Raw genomic sequence first — 16,728 nt, forward strand, 5'->3', positions numbered from 1 at the left:
ATGTATCTTAATCTGGAACAAATCCATAGCCTCTGGCTTTCTGTGGAAACAAAAGCAGAGACTCTTTTCCAAAGCAACATATCCTTATATCCAAATTTTGAAGTCAAGGTACCTTTAAAATTTACATATTTATTTAACTCAACAGCTTTTACGATCAAATCTTTTTCTGCAGTTAAAAGTCCCAAAGACAAGACAAACCAGATTCTCTGTGTAATATCCATCTTTGTAAGATTGAAACGCCTCTGTGGCTGCTGGCTCCACCCACCTCAGCTTCCCAACATGGCAGTGGTTCAGTTTACCACCAGCTCTGTGCCTGGTCCTAAGTATCATGTCATAGTCATTTCAGGCAAGGAAAGTAAGATCTAAAGTTTCAGTAACCCCAATCACCAACTATCAGAAGCAGTTCTATTAAAGCAGCGTATAACCCAGAAATCTTTTTTTTTTTTTTTTTTTTTTTTTTTTAACTAGCAAAGGCTAAATCCACCACGCAGTAAAGTAAAGTGTCGCTTATAGATTCCTCATTCCCGCCACACTGCAGGTCAGATGCACACGCCAGAAACCCACCACAGTAGCTCAAACCCGCAGGCTGCTGCTAACTTGAGAGAGACAACTAGGAAGTTCTTTTTAGCTCTGTTTTGGAATCTTTTTTCTCAGGTTTTAGGTGGAAATTCTTGCCAACATGTTGGGCGCCATTTGTAGTAAAGAAAATAACATCAAAAAAGAAGCCAGAAATTTTGAAGATAGCAAGGAGTATTATATGGGAAGGTTTGGAGGGAAGACAGGGAAGGGAGAAATTATGTAATTATAATGTCAAAAAAGATGAAAACATAAAAAAGAAAATCTCATGGCTTATTTTTTAAAAAACAAAATCTCAAAAGTATAAATTCAAGCTGTCACCATGGCATAGAATTCTTTAGCAAATAAATTTCTGTAACACAATAAAATTATTACTGATCTTCTGTAAGTGGAGGAGAAACATTAGAACATATGTTCAATTTCTGAAGTGCGTACAGTGCTTGCCAAGTTGAATAATAAATATAGAATCTTTTGAATGTACATACTTTTGTTTAACCATTAATAATCATCACTTGTTCTTTCTAGGCATTTCACTAAGATGGATGTAAAGAAGGAAAGGACATCAATTACACCCTGGAAGAACTCAATTGAAAGTTTACAAACATTTACTGTGCTATGCATCAAGTCTTACAGTTACGAGACATAGAAGCGTTATGTAATTACATGAAAGCATTAGTATCATTAGTGGGACTTCTGGATAATCAAAATTAGTTTATATGTCAGATTGATAAGAATAACAATCTGTGCTGAGATCAAATTCCAAAGCACATTATCCATAATGAAAACCTCCAGCCATTTGAAATCAGAAAGATAATCATCTCAGCATCCTTACAGAAGCATATAAGATGAATTTGGTGGTGTCATGATACATAGAAATGGAAGTGGAGGGCAACATGCAGGCTTAAAAGATAGTCATATTAGTCCAAAAGAGAAATGGCCTACATCCACAATAAAGTAACACAGAAGGCAAAGGCCACATGAACAAAACTGTAAACTCTCAACAGATCTTGAAGATCAAAAAATGTGGTTGGCCACACACTGCAAACAAAACTACTGTGCTCTGGATTTGATAGCTAGCTCACCTGAGGAGACAGTACTGACAACCACTCCTAGGACACTTGTAGCTGAAGTTTTCCTGTGTCCCACTTGGTCCATAGCCACTTAGACCCAAGTAAACACATAGAGGCTTATATTAATTAAAACTGCTCAGCCGTTAGCTCAGGCTTTCTACTGACTAGCTCTTACACTTAAACTCTGTTCATCTAAATGTTGCCACGTGTTCCCTGGCTTTACCTGTGTGCTATTACATGCTGCTCCCTGGATGGATGCTGGTGTCTACTGATTCAGCCTCCCTTTTCCCAGAACTCTCGTGTCTGCTTATCCCACCCATGCTTCCTGCCTGGCTACTAGCCAATCTGCATTTTATTAAACCAGTGTACAAAAGCACTATCCCACACCAGACATCAGGAAAATGAACAAGTGCATACACAGTGGGGCCCATTGTGAAGGGGAATGATTCAACTTTGTAAAGCAAGTAAGGAGTAATAGAAAAAAAAATATACAGGTCTAGTTAGCTGGAAAATGATGAGGGCTTGCAATGTGCATGAAAGTATCATCATCATACAGATAGCTCCTGAAGCTAAAAGAAGATTAGAAATTTTCGTAAAAACCTTCAAATGACTATGATGCCATGTCATTAAGAAAGACATGTACCTCAACACACTAGTTTCAAACCAGTAATTTGCCTTTATCCTAAATATCTTACTGAAAGTTGCCAGAAATAAGGCTAACAAGATGAATAAATTTGTGAATAGCTAGGGGAAGCAGGTGCCATTAATGGCAAAATGCAACATGGATACACATGGACATGACTTTTTTTTTTTTCAGTTTAGGCTAAAATGGTTTTATATGAAGTAAGATGAACCCTATGTATAACTTTCCTTTCTGTCATCTTCATCTCTTCACAGGCACACCTAGAAAGGTCCTTTAGCACTTTCAAGAGCGTTCTTTATAACCTGGAGCCAAGCTTACTCAAATGTGCTTTCTCCCCAAGTATTTTTGTATGTGAATACATTTGGGCTCCCTGAATGAAGCTCTTACTCCTTCCTTGCTGGATGCAGATAATAAACCTGTCTCTGTTATTTTATCTGTGGCTGTACTTTTCAGCTTTACACTGCACAGAAATAGGCGAACCTCTCGTGTTTAGTTACAGATTCATTACTATAATCCTCAACACTCCTCAGCTGTCACTCATGCTTCCCGTGCAGACAAGTGCATACATCATTGAGTGGTCACAGAAAGGATCCAGAAGGAAAAGACAAAATAAATAGCACCAGTCCCTAAGCCTGTCTTGTAAATGTTTCAAGTCTCCTAAGTAAAATGTTTCAATTGTTTCTGTCAATGAATCCAGGCAACTTAAAGCTATAATCCATATGATAGCATCTTCAGAAAAAGCAGCTGCAAAGGAAAACATTTTTTGAAACATTATAGCCTCAAATGTAATATAAGCTTAGAATTTCTTATTTCCATTGAGAAACCTGTAAACAGCTGCCATGAATACCAATAATCTCACAATCAGCTATAGATGGCAGCAATCTGCTCTGTGGTTCTTGGTGGTCAAAACCTGCCTCATGCCCTGCCCTGCCCTTCCTCATCAGGGCTTTCTGGACATGGGTCCACATTGTAATACTCAGATTCTCACTCAGATTCTTTCTTCTGAGAATATGGAATTGAGTCCAGGAAAGATTGGTGAGTTAGCAACGTTCTGACAAGTTAGGTTACAGAGATTAAAAACATGGATAAAAGGAAGAAAAGGAAGCAGGGGTGGAGGGAAGGAGGGAAACACAGGAGAAAGGAGTATGTTTGTGGAAAGATTTCTTTTTTTTTCTTTTAATTATATTTGTGTTTTAATTTTACATATCAGCCATGGGTTCCCATGTCCTCCCCACTCCAGTCCCCTAGCCCCTCCCCTCCATTCCCATCTCCTCCAGGGCCAAGACTCCCCTGGGGATTCAGCTCAACCTGGTAGATTCAGTACAAGCAGGTCCACTCACCTCCTTCCAGGCTGAGTAAAGTGACTCCACATATGCCCCAGCCTCTAAATAGCCAGCTCATACAATAAGGACAGGTCTGGGTCCCATTGTGTGGGTGCCTCCCAAACACTTCAAGCTATTCAATTGTCTCACTTATCCAGAGGGCCTGATCCAGTTGGGGGCACCACAGCTTTTGGTTCATAATTCATGTGTTTGCATTAGTTTGGCTATTTGTCCCCGTGCTTTTTCCAATCTTGGTCTCAACAATTCACACTCTTACACTTCCTCCTCTTTCTCGACAATTGGACTCCTGGAGCTCCATCTGGGGCCTGGCTGAGGATCTCTGCATCCACTTCCATCAGTTATTGGATGAGAGTTCCAGCACAACAGTTAGGGTGTTTGGCCATCTGATCACCAGACTAGGTCAGTTCAGGCTTTCTCTCGACCCCTGCCAATAGTACACAGTGGATATATCATTATGGATTTCTGGGGACCTCTCTAGCACTTTGCTTCTTCCTGTTCTCATGTGGTCTTCATTTATCATGGTCTGTTATTCCTTATTCTCCCTTTCTGTTATTGATCCAGCTGGGATCTCCTGCTCTCCCAAGCTCTCTTTCCCTCGAAACTTGCCCTTCATTACTCACAATCTCATCCAGGTTGTTAATGTAGATCTCATCCATTTCTCTGTCATTGGGTGATCCCTGTGTCTTTCTTAGGGTCCTGCTTTTTTAGATATCCTCCCAGGACTTGTGAGTAGCAGTCTAGTCATCTTTATTTTACATCTAGTATCCTCCTAGGAGTGAGTACATACCATGTTTGTCTTTCTGAGTCTGGGTTACCTCACTCAGGATGATTTTTTTAGATCCATCCATTTGCATGCAAACCTCATGATGTCATTGTTTTTCGCCACTGAGTAGTAGTCCATTGTGTATATGTACCATATTTTCTTTATCCATTCTTCAGTTGAAGGGCATCTAGGTTGTTTCCAGGTTCTGGCTATTACAAACAATGCTGATATGTACATAGCTAAACAAATGTCCCTGTGGTATGATTGAGCATTCCTTGGGTGTATGCCCAAGAGTGTATAGCTGGGTCTTGGGGGAGATGGATTGCCAATTTTCTAAGGAAGTGCCATATTGATTTCCAAAGTGACTGTACAAGCTTGCATTCCCACCAGCAGTGGAGGAGAGTTCCCCTTGCTCCACATCCTCCCCAGCTTAAGCTGTCTTCTGTGTTTTTGATCTTAGCCATTCTGACAGGTGTAAGGTCGTATCTCAAAGTCATTTTGATTTGCATTTCCCAGATATATAGGGATGTTGAGCAATTCCTTAAATGTCTTTCAGCTATTTGAGCTTCCTCTGTTGAGAACTCTCTGTTTAGTTCTATAGCCCATTTCTTAATTGGACTGTTGGCCATTTTGATGTCTAATTTCTTGAGTTCTTTATATATTCTGGATATCAGCCCTCTGTCAGAAGTGGGGTTGGTGAAGACCTTTTCCCATTCTGTAGGCTGTCGCTTTGTCTTGTTGACCGTGTCCTTTGCTCTACAAAAGCTTCTCAGTTTCAACAGGTCCCATTGATTGATTGTTTCTCTCAGTGTCTGTGCTACTAGTGTTATATTTAGGAAGTAATCTTCTTTGCCAATGTGTTCAAGAGTGCTTCCTAATTTCTCTTCTATCAGGTTCAGAGTAACTGGATTTATGTTGAGGTCTTTGATCCACTTGGACTTAAGTTTCATGCATGGTGACAGATAGGGATCTATTTGCAGCCTTCTACACATTGACATCCAGTTATGCCAGCACCATTTGTTGAAGAGGCTTTCTTTTTTCCATTGTACAGTTTTGGCTTCTTTGTCAAAAATTATATGTTCATAGGTATGTGATTCAATGTCAGGGTCTTCAATTTGATTCCATTGGTCCACATGTCAGTTTTTATGCCAGTACCAAGCTGTTTTTATTACTGTAGCTCTATAGTAGAGCTTGAGGTCGGGGATTGTGATTCCTCCAGAAGTTGTTTTATTGTACAGGATTCTTTCAGCTATCCTGGGTTTTTTCTTTTTCCATATGAAGTTGAGTATTATTCTTTCCAGATCTGTGAAGAATTGTGTTGGTATTTTGATGGGGATTGCATTGAATCTGTAGATTGCTTTTGGTAAGATCGCCATTTTTACTATGTTAATCCTGCCTGTCCATGAGCATGGGAGATCTTTCCATTTTCTGACATCTTCTTCAATTTCTTTTTTCAAGGACTTAAAGTTCTTGTCATATAGATCCTTCACATGCGTAGAGTAATCCCAAGATATTTTATATCATTTGTGGCTATTGTAAAGGGTGATGTATCTCTGATTCCCTTCTCAGCCTGTTTGTCTATTGTATATAGGAGGGCTACTGATTTTTTTGAGTTGATCTTGTATCCTGCTATGTTGCTGAAGGTGTTTATGAGCTGTATCAGTTCCTTGGTTGTATTTTTGGGATCACTCATGTTTACTATCATGTCATCTGCAAATAGGGAAAGCTTGACTTCTTCCATTCCAATTTGCATCCCCTTAATCTCCTTTTGTTGTCTTATTGCTCTGGCTAGAACTTCAAGTACTACATGGAATAAGTATGAGAAATGGGGACAGCCTTGCCTTTTCCTGATTTTAGTGGTATTGCTTTGAGTTTCTCTCCATTTAATTTGATGTTGGCTGTTGGCTTGCTGTAGATTGCCTTTATTATGTTTAGGTATGTTCCCTGTATTCCTGATCACTCCAAGACCTTTATCATGAAGGGGTGTTGGATTTTTTCAAATGCCTTTTTTGCATCGAGTGAGATGACCATGTGGTTTTTTCCTTTGTGGAAAGATTTATAAAAGATTTGCTCATGATACATTCTCTCTCTCTCTCTCTCTCTCTCTCTCTCTCTCTCTCTCTCTCTCTCTGTGTGTGTGTGTGTGTGTGTGTGTGTACATGTGACTATGTGTACTCCAAGAGGCTAGAAGAGCTAGAGTTATTACAGGTAATAGAAGAGGGGGTCAGGTGCCTTAGATCTAGAGTTATTACAAGTAGTTGTAAGCTGTATGACATGGTTGCTGATAATACAACTTTTCATTTTGTTTTGTTTCAGTTTCGTTTTTGTTTTCTGTGTAGTTTTCCTGCCTATTCTGGATCTCGCACTGTAGACCAGGCTGGCCTTGAACTCACAGAGATCTGCCTGGCTCTGTCTCCAGTGTGCTGGAATGAAAGGCATGTGCCACCACTGCCTGGTGAGATATTATAACTCTTGAACCTCTACAAAAAGAATGAAGCCTAGGAAGCACAGTGTCATTTCTCGACCCCATCATATCCTCACTTTGTTACTTGGACCATAAAATGTTGATTTGGGTTATGAAGTAATTGGATAATTCCTTGGAGTCTCTTTAATCATTAAAGAAATGTATTCAGGGTTTTCCTCACAACAAGAATAAGGGAGTTATTTGCGAAATCCTAGAGGGGTGGGACATGGTCCAACACGGTTCTCAGGAGAACTCTGCCTTGATCCACAGCACCAGCATCCAAGACCATGAAGTAGCAAAGACAGAGTGAGCATGTACATCATTCTAGGTCTTAAGGGGTCCCTGTTTGGGCCAAACCCCAGGGATTGCAGGTACATAGCAGTTACCTGATACCTCACTAGGAGAGTGCTTCAGGATGAGGCACAGACAACCACCCCTACAATGAAGAAAAAAGAATCATATATAAAATGACCACAAGGAGAATTACAAAATAATGGTAATGTTTTATATAAGGCAAGTCCAGGAAGAGATTCCTAGAAAATCTTATCAGAATAGCATTAACCTATGACTATCATAATTTTTTTCTTTATTATTGTGTGTTTTAAATTTTATACATGAGCCATGGATTCCCCTGTCCTCTCCCCTCCCGCGCCCACCCCCACCTTCCCCCAAGCCCCTCCCCTCCATTCCCATGTCCTCCAGGATCAATGCAACCCTGGGGATTCATTTAAACCTGGTGGATTCAGTACAGGAAGGTCCTGTCACCTCCTTCCAGACTGAGCAAAGTGTCCCTGTGTAAGCCCAAGGTTTCAAACAGCCAGCTCATGCACTAAGGACAAATCCTGGTCTCACATACTGGGTGCCTCCCAAACAGATCAAGCTATTCAATTGTCTCACTTATCCAGAGGGGCTGATCCAGCTGGGGGCTCCACAGCCTATGGTTCATAATTCATGTGCTTCCATTCATTTGGTTATTTGTCCCTGTGCTTTTTGCAATCTTGGGTTCAACAATTCATGCTCTTGCAGACCCTGCTCTTTCTCCACAGTTGGACACCTGGAGCTCCACCTGGGGCCTGGCTGAGGATCTCTGCATCTACTTCCATCAGTTATTGGACGAGAGTTCCAGCACGACAGTTTGGGTGTTTAGCCATCTGATCACCAGACTAGGTCAGATCAGGATTTCTCTCGACCATTGCCAGCAGTCTACAGAGGATGTATCATTGTGGATTTTTGGAGATCTCTCCAGCACTCTGCCTATTCCTGTTCTCATGTGGTCTTCATTTATCATGGTCTGTTATTCCTTATTCTCCCTTTCTGTTATTGATCCAGCTGGGATCTCCTGCTCTCCCAAGCTCTCTTTCCCTCGAACCTTGCCCTTCATTACTCACAATCTCATCCAGGTTGTTAATGTAGATCTCATCCATTTCTCTGTCATTGGGTGATCCCTGTGTCTTTCTTAGGGTCCTGCTTTTATGGATATCCTCCCAGGACTTGTGAGTAGCAGTCTAGTCATCTTTGTTTTATATCTAGTATCCTCCTAGGAGTGAGTACATACCATGTTTGTCCTTCTGAGACTGGGTTACCTCACTCAGGATGATTTTTTCTAGATCCATCCATTTGCATGCAAACCTCATGATGTCATTATTTTTCTCTGCTGAGTAGTAGTCCATTGTGTATATGTACCATATTTTCTTATCCATTCTTCAGTTGAAGGGCATCTAGGTTGTTTCCAGGTTCTGGCTATTACAGACAAACCAGAAACGAACATAGTTGAGCAAATGGCCTTGTGGTATGATTGAGCATTCCTTGGGTATATGCCCAAGAGTACTACAGATGGGTCTTGGGGGAGATGGATTCCCAATTTTCTAAGGAAGCGCCATATTGATTTCCAAAGTGGCTGTACAAGCTTGCATTCCCACCACCAGTGGAGGAAAGTTCCCCTTGCTCTATATCCTCTCCAACATAAGCTGTCTTCTGTGCTTTTGATCTTAGCCATTCTGACAGGTGTAAGGTGGTATCTCAGAGTAGTTTTGATTTGCATTTCCCGGAAAATTAGGGATATTGAGCAGTTCTTTAATTGTCTTTCAGCCATTTGAAATTCCTCTGTGGAGAATTCTCTGTTTAGTTCTATAGCCCATTTCTTAATTGGACTGTTGGCCATTTTGATGTCTAATTTCTTGAGTTCTTTATATATTCTGGATATCAGCCCTCTGTCAGAAGTGGGGTTGGTGAAGACCTTTTCTCATTCTGTAGGCTGTCGCTTTGTCTTGTTGACTGTGTCCTTTGCTCTACAAAAGCTTCTCAGTTTCAACAGGTCCCATTGATTGATTGTTTCTCTCAGTGTCTGTACTACTGGTGTTATATTTAGAAAGTGATCTCTGGTGCCAATGCATTCAAGAGTACTTCCTACTTTCTCTACTATCAGGTTGAGAGTAGCTGGATTTATGTTGATGTCTTTGATCCACTTGGACTTAAGTTTTGTGCACGGTGACAGATATGGATCTATTTGCAGCCTTCTACACATTGACATCCTGTTATGCCAGCAGTGTTTGTTGAAGATGCTTCCCATTTTCCATTGTACAGTTTTGGCTTCTTTGACAAAAATTATACGTTCATAGGTGTTCGGGTTAATGTCAGGGTGTTCAATTCGATTCCATTGGTCGACATGTCAATTTTTATGCCAGTACCAAGCTGTTTTTATTACTGTAGCTCTATAGTAGAGCTTGAGGTCTGGGATTGTGATTCCTCCAGAGGTTGTTTTATTGTACAGGATTTTTTCGGCTATTCTGTTTTTTTTTCCCCCATAGGAAGTTGAGTATTATTCTTTCCAGATCTGTGAAGAATTGTGTTGGTATTTTGATGGGGATTGCATTGAATCTGTAGATTGCTTTTGGTAAGATCGCCATTTTTACTATGTTAATCCTGCCTGTCCATGAGCATGGGAGATCTTTCCATTTTCTGACATCTTCTTCAATTTCTTTTTTCAGGGACTTAGGGTTCTTGTCATATAGATCCTTCACATGCTTACTTAGCATAACCCCAAGGTATTTTATATCATTTGTAGCTATTGTAAAGGGTGATGTATCTCTGATTTCCTTCTCAGCCTGTTTGTCTATTGTATATAGGAGGGCTACTGATTTTTTTGAGTTGATCTTGTATCCTGCTATGTTGCTGAAGGTGTTTATGAGCTGTATCAGTTCCTTGGTTGAATTTTTGCGGTCACTCATGTATACTATCATGACATCTGCAAATAGGGAAAGCTTGACTTCTTCCATTCCAATTTGCATCCCCTTAATCTCCTTTTGTTGTCTTATTGCTCTGGCTAGAACTTCAAGTACTACATGGAATAAGTATGAGAAATGGGGACAGCCTTGCCTTTTCCTGATTTTAGTGGTATTGCTTTGAGTTTCTCTCCATTTAATTTGATGTTGGCTGTTGGCTTGCTGTAGATTGCCTTTATTATGTTTAGGTATGTTCCCTGTATTCCTGATCGCTCCAAGACCTTTATCATGAAGGGGTGTTGGATTTTGTCAAATGCCTTTTCTGCATATAGTGAGATGATCCTGTGGTTTTTTTCTTTGAGTTTGTTTATATGGTGTATTACATTGATGGACTTTTGTATGTTGAACCACCCTTGCATCCCTGGGATGAAGCCTACTTGATCATGGTGGATAATTGTTTTGATGTGTTCTTGGAGTCTGTTTGCCAGAATTTTATTGAGTATTTTTGCATCAATTTTCATGAGGGAGATCAGTCTGTAGTTCTCTTTCTTTGTTGCATCTTTGTTTGGTTTAGGAATCAGGGTAATTGTAGCCTCACAGAAGGAGTTTGGTAATATACCTTCTGCTTCTATTGTGTGGAACAATTTAAAGAGTATTGGTATTAAGTCTTCTTTCAAAATCTGGTAGAATTCTTCAGTGAATCCTTCAGGTCCAGGACTTTTTTTGGTTGGGAGACTTTTAATGACTGATTCTATTTCCTTAGGGGTTATTGGACTATTTAAATGGTTTATCTGGTCTTGATTTAACTTAGGTATGTGGGACCTATCCAGAAAATTATCAATTTCTTTTAGATTTTCCAGTTTTGTGGAGTAGAGATTTTGAAGTATGACCTGATGATTCTCTGGATTTCCTCATTGTCTGTTATTATATCCCCCTTTTCATTTCTGATTTTGTTAATTTGGATGCTCTCTCTCTGTCTTTTGGTTAGTTTGGATAAGGGCTTGTCTATCTTGTTGATTTTCTCAAAGAACCAACTCTTTGTTTCTTTAATCCTTTGTATTGTTCTCTTTATTTCTATTTTATTGATTTCAGCTCTCAATTTGATAATTTCCTGGCATCTGTTCCTCCTGGGAGACTTTGCTTCTTCTTGTTCAGGGGCTTTCAGGTGTGCTGTCAAGTCACTAGCGTGAGATTTCTCCAGCTTCTTTATGTGGGCATTCAGTGCTATGAATTTCCCTCTTAGCACTGCTTTCATAGTGTCCCATAAGTTTGGATATGTGGTGTACTCATTTTCATTGATCTCTAGGAAGTCTTTAATTTCTTGCTTTATTTCTTCCTTAACCCATTGGTGATTCAGTTGAGCATTATTCAGTTTCCATGAGATTGTAGGATTTCTGTAGTTTTTTCTGTTGTTGAAATCTAACTTTAAAACCATGGTGGTCTGATAGAACACAGGAAGTTATTCCAATTGTTTTTTAGCTGTTGAGATTTGCTTTGTGGCCAAGTATGTGGTCTATTTTAGAGAAGGTTCCATGGGGTGCTGAGAAGAAGGTATATTCTTTTTTGTTTGGGTGGAATGTTCTGTAGATATTGAATAAGTCCTTTTGAGCCATAACATCAGTTACGACCATTATGTCTCTGTTGTGTTTCAATTTGGCCAATCTGTCCAGAGGTGAAAGTGGGGTGTTGAAGTCTCCCACTATTAATGTGTGGGGTTTTATATGTGATTTAAGCTTTAGTAATGTTTCTTTTACATATGTGGGTACCCTTGTGTTTGGGGCATAAATGATCAGAATTGAGACTTCATCTTGGTGGATCTTTCCTGCGATGAATATGTAATGTCCTTCATCATCTCTTTTGATTGATTTTAGTTTGAAGTCTATTTTGCTGGATATTAGCATGGCTACACCAGCTTGCTTCTTAAGACCATTTGATTGGAAAGTCTTTTCCCAGCCTTTTATTCTTAGGAATTGTCTGTCTTTGAATTTGAGGTGTGTTTCTTGTATGCAGCAGAAAGATGGGTCCTGTTTTCATATCCATTCTCTTAGTCTGTGTCTTTTTATAGGTGAATTAAGTCCATTGATATTAAGGGATATTAATGACCAGTGATTGTTCGTTCCTGTTATTATTTTTATTTTTTGGTGGTAGTGTGTGTGTACTTCTCTTCTTTGGGGTTTACTGCTGTGGTGTTATCTATTGCCTGTGTTTTCATGGGTGTATCTGCCTTCCTTAGGTTGGAATTTTCCTTCTAGTGCTTTCTGTAGGGCTGGGTTTGTGGATAAGTATTGTTTAAATCTGTTTTTGTCTTGGAAGTTCTTGTTCACTCCATCTATGATGATTGAAAGTTTTGCTGGGTATATTAGTCTAGGCTGGCATCCATGGTCTCTTAGTGACTGCCTTATATCTGTCCATGTCCTTCTGGCTTTCAAAGTCTCCATTGAGAAATTGGGTGTTATTCTGATGGGTTTGCCTTTATAAGTCATTTGGCCTTTTTCCTTTGCTGCCCTTAATATTCTTTCTTTATTCTGTATGTTTAGTTGTTTAATTATTATGTGGCGAGGGGACTTTTTTGAGGGGTCTAGTCTGTTTGGTGTTCTATAGGCTTCTTGTATCTTCATAGGCATTTCCTTCTTTAAGTTGGGAAAGTTTTCTTCTATGATCTTGTTAAATATATTTTCTCTGCCTTTGAGTTGGTATTCTTCTCCTTCCTCTACCCCTATTATTCGTAGGTTTGGTCTTTTCATGGTGTCTCAAATTTCTTGGACATTTTGGGTCATGATTTTGTTGGTTTTAGTGTTTCCTTTGACTGATGAATCTATTTCTTCTACTGTATCTTCAACACCATCTCTTGCATTCCATTGGTTATACTTGCCTCTGAAGTTCCTGTTCATTTACTCAGATTTTCTATTTCCAACATTCCTTCTGCTAGTGTCTTCTTCATTTTTTCTGTTTTCCCTCTTCAGGTCTTGGATTGTCTCCCTTGCTTTTTCATGATTTTTATTCAAGGATTTATTGCTTTCCTCTGCTTTAATTGTCCTTTCCTCTAGTTTTTTTATAGCATTCTTCCCATCTTTTGTTTGTCTGTTCCTCTACTTTATTTTTGATTTCTTCTATATAAGGCTCTAGCCTCTTCATGATGTTACTTATAAGGTTGTTTTCTTCTTCTTCTTCTTCTTCTTCTTCTTCTTCTTCTTCTTCTTCTTCTTCTTCTTCTTCCCTTCCATGATGTTCAGGTCTAGCTGTTGGAGAAGGGCTAGGTTCTGGTGATGCTGTATTGCTCTTTATTTTGTTGTATGTACTTTTGCCTTGACGCCTGCCCATCTCTTCTTGTGTTTGTTCTTGGTCTTATCAGTGTACTTGGTCCAGAGAGAGTTGACAGATTTAGGGACACTCTCTCTGGTCCAGATGGAGGCTCTGGGCCAGATGGGAGCGCTGGTCCAGATGAGAGTGCTGGCCGGATAGGTGTTAGGGGGCTGGACTCTGAGTCTCAGGAAGTCCCTGGGTTCTCCTTATTTTGTCCAGATGGGAGCACCTCTTGTCCAGATGGGAGTTCCTCTGGTCTCTGGTCCAGATGGGAGTTCCAGGGCCGGATGGAAGCTTGGGGCTTGTCTCTGAGTCTCAGGAAGTGGCTAGGATCTCCAGCAGATGGGTGTGGAGGCAGGATGTGGAGACTGCAGTGTCTACCTGCAGTCTTGGGAAAGCGGAGTCTTCCCGCAGGGTGCACCAATTGGCAGGAAACTGGGGCCAAGTTGGTCAGGTCCTCCAGGAGTGGCCTGTGTCCAGCGGTGGGACCCAGGGGCAGTTGCCTCTCTGGCTATAACCCTAGGCACTCACCTCTGGTCCAGATGGGAGTTCTGGGGTGGACAGGAGCTGGGGGCTGGTCTCTGAGTCTCAGGAAGTGCCTGGGGTCTGTGGTCCAGATGGGAGTTCAGGGGCGGATGGGAGCTGGGGGTTGGTCTCTGATTCTCAGGAAGTGGCTGTGGTCTCCAGAAGATGGGTGTGGGGGCAGGGTGTGGAGACTGCAGTGTCTGCCTGCAGTCTTGGAAAAGGGGAGCCTTCCCGCAGGGCCTGCTGATTGGCAGGAAACTGGGGCCAAGTTGGTCAGGTCCTCCCTGGGTGGCCTGTGTCCAGAGATGAGACCCAGGCGCAGTTGCCTCTCTAACTATAACCCAGACTATCATAATTTTAAATTAGAATGAAATTGCAAATTCATTTTGTCATGCTCCAGAAATCATCTCCTTAAAAATCTAAAATCAGTTTACTTTTTAACCAGTTTGATTTCTTAGTTTGTTTTAAGTTTAGCTAAGCCACCTGTGCCTTATGTAATTATTTATAATTGATGTAGCTTTAGGAAAAAGCTAATTTTAAAAGGGAAAAGGCTGGTATTTCAGAGTAAAAGTCATTCATTTCTGGTCTTTGCCAAGTGTTAATAAGTGTATCGTCTTGTCTTCTGGAGATTCATGCACTGCTAGCTATACTTCATTTGGAAAATTTGCATTTTTCTCTTATGCACTGAAGCTGCAAGGCACAAAACAAGAGTTACAAAGCTTCTTTGACATAAGATGTCTAACAGTAATTTTCTTTTATTAGTCTTATTGTTCTACAGTTCTAGCTCCCAAAGGTATGTTTTTCATTAGATTTTTGAGAAACATTTTATAACAATAGCCTTAGCTTCACAGTTTCTCCACAAAACATTTCAGAGGGATTGTCCTGACTCACTCCACTGAAGAATACATTGACCTCTCAGCTCTTATGCTAGGAGGGAGCACTACCCATTCATGGGCCCATTTTCATATTAATTCAGAAAATCTGTAAAGCATCTATTTTTGTTTCTTTTCTATTGCTGTGGTAAAATATCCTGAAGTTGATTTTAAAAATGGTTTTATTTGCATACAATACCAGTGTACAGTTGAAGGGAAATTAAGGCAAGAATTTGATGTATTCAGAGTCAACAGAGAATTATGCAAATCCTCTAGGTCACCCACTTTTTCCATTCCTATGTAATTCAGGAAACAAACTTAGGAAATGATGCTACACACAATGGGCTCATCTTTGCAAATCACTTAACAAAACCAACACAGTTCGCCACAGACATGCCACAAACCATCTTGATCTAGATGATCCCTCATCTGAGACTCTCTATCCAGGCGATTCTAGATTATGGCAAGTTGATTATTAAAATTAACATGATAGCATTTAACACAGATGATTTAGGTAGAGGAAAGTTTGGTCAAACATTCTTCAAATACTCATTGAAATCCAACTGTGTTAAAAGTATTTTATCAGATAATGTTTATGATATCAGTGAATAAGATAATTATATTTTGTACATGCAGAACACACAGGCTTGCTAAGGGATACACACAAGAGTTCTGAAAATTACTACTAAAACTGTGAAAACATGGAAAGAGAAAGACCACTGGCTCAAGTGTTGGGGATTAAGAAATATGTTCACCTTAAAAGAAACCCTACCTAACTTTGATCCATATGGTTAAGAAGCAGCAGCAGAATGGTTTGCTGTTGTGAAAGCAGCAAGTGTTGCATGTATAGAAAACATAAAAACATTCCCACAGTGCATTAGAAAATGGTCCATTTGGATTCCAGTCCAGTCGAATGCAGCGGGACAGTGTGTGCTTTTCATGTGAGAGGCACTTGGTTCAATGTCACATCCAGCATATCTACAACATGAGTCTTAGGAGGAGCAGACAAGAAGGAAAAAGACTGAAATTAAGCATTGTCTAGACCAACAGGTCATTATTCAGTGACAGGTGCCAGAGAGAGAGATGACCAGGGGATCAAAAAAATGAAAATATGAAAAGTTTGGAATCCAGAGGTCTTATGCCAAGCAAGTTTACTAAAATGTACAGCATCTTATATGTAGTTTTTAGAAGAGAAATAAACAGTGTCAGCAGAAAGCTATCATACAATGGGGTAGCTTATCATACAAAAGGAAGCTTATCATGCAATGTTGCACAAAGGAAACACAGGATATTTCAAGTGTACCACAGACTGAATACACAGCTACTAATGAGAGCCCCTTAAGTGGCAAGAGTTGAGTTCAAAATCTATAGCTGCAGCTCCCCTAAGGCCATTGTCCCAGGCCATTACTGTCCCTGCCAACTATACTGCTGGGGTTAGAGAAGGAATTGTGGTCCTTTTCCATATATAAGGACCCCAGGGGAAAGCTACCAAGGTCTGACAACCTGGCATTTACCGAATGTTCCTGGTTTAGAGAAAGAGTGGTGTTCCTTCTCTATTCATCCAGGGAAAACCTTGGATCAGCCTAGCCCTCAACAAATACACCCTTTGAAAAGAAGAAAAGAAGTCACTGTTGGAAAATGCCAACTGCTTGGCCCAGAAAGAAGAAATTAAGGATGAAGGAAAGTGAGCCATGCTGTTAGTTAGATAATAAATTTATTCACTAGGCTTATAATGAATTAGGTGAGATAGTAATGAAGAATGATTCTCAAGAATTATAAGACTAATGATAGAACAAAATTATGTAAATTACATGAAACTCTAGAGAGCACCTATTCATTTAACATTGAGTGTCTACTCCACTGCAAGTATTGTTGTAGGAGACAGAATATTCACAAAATCAGCCAACTTTTTGTTTTCATTGACTTTTCCTTATGAAACAAAGTCATG

Source organism: Onychomys torridus, chromosome 6 (genome assembly GCF_903995425.1).
Source record: "Onychomys torridus chromosome 6, mOncTor1.1, whole genome shotgun sequence".
Classification (NCBI taxonomy): domain Eukaryota; kingdom Metazoa; phylum Chordata; class Mammalia; order Rodentia; family Cricetidae; genus Onychomys; species Onychomys torridus.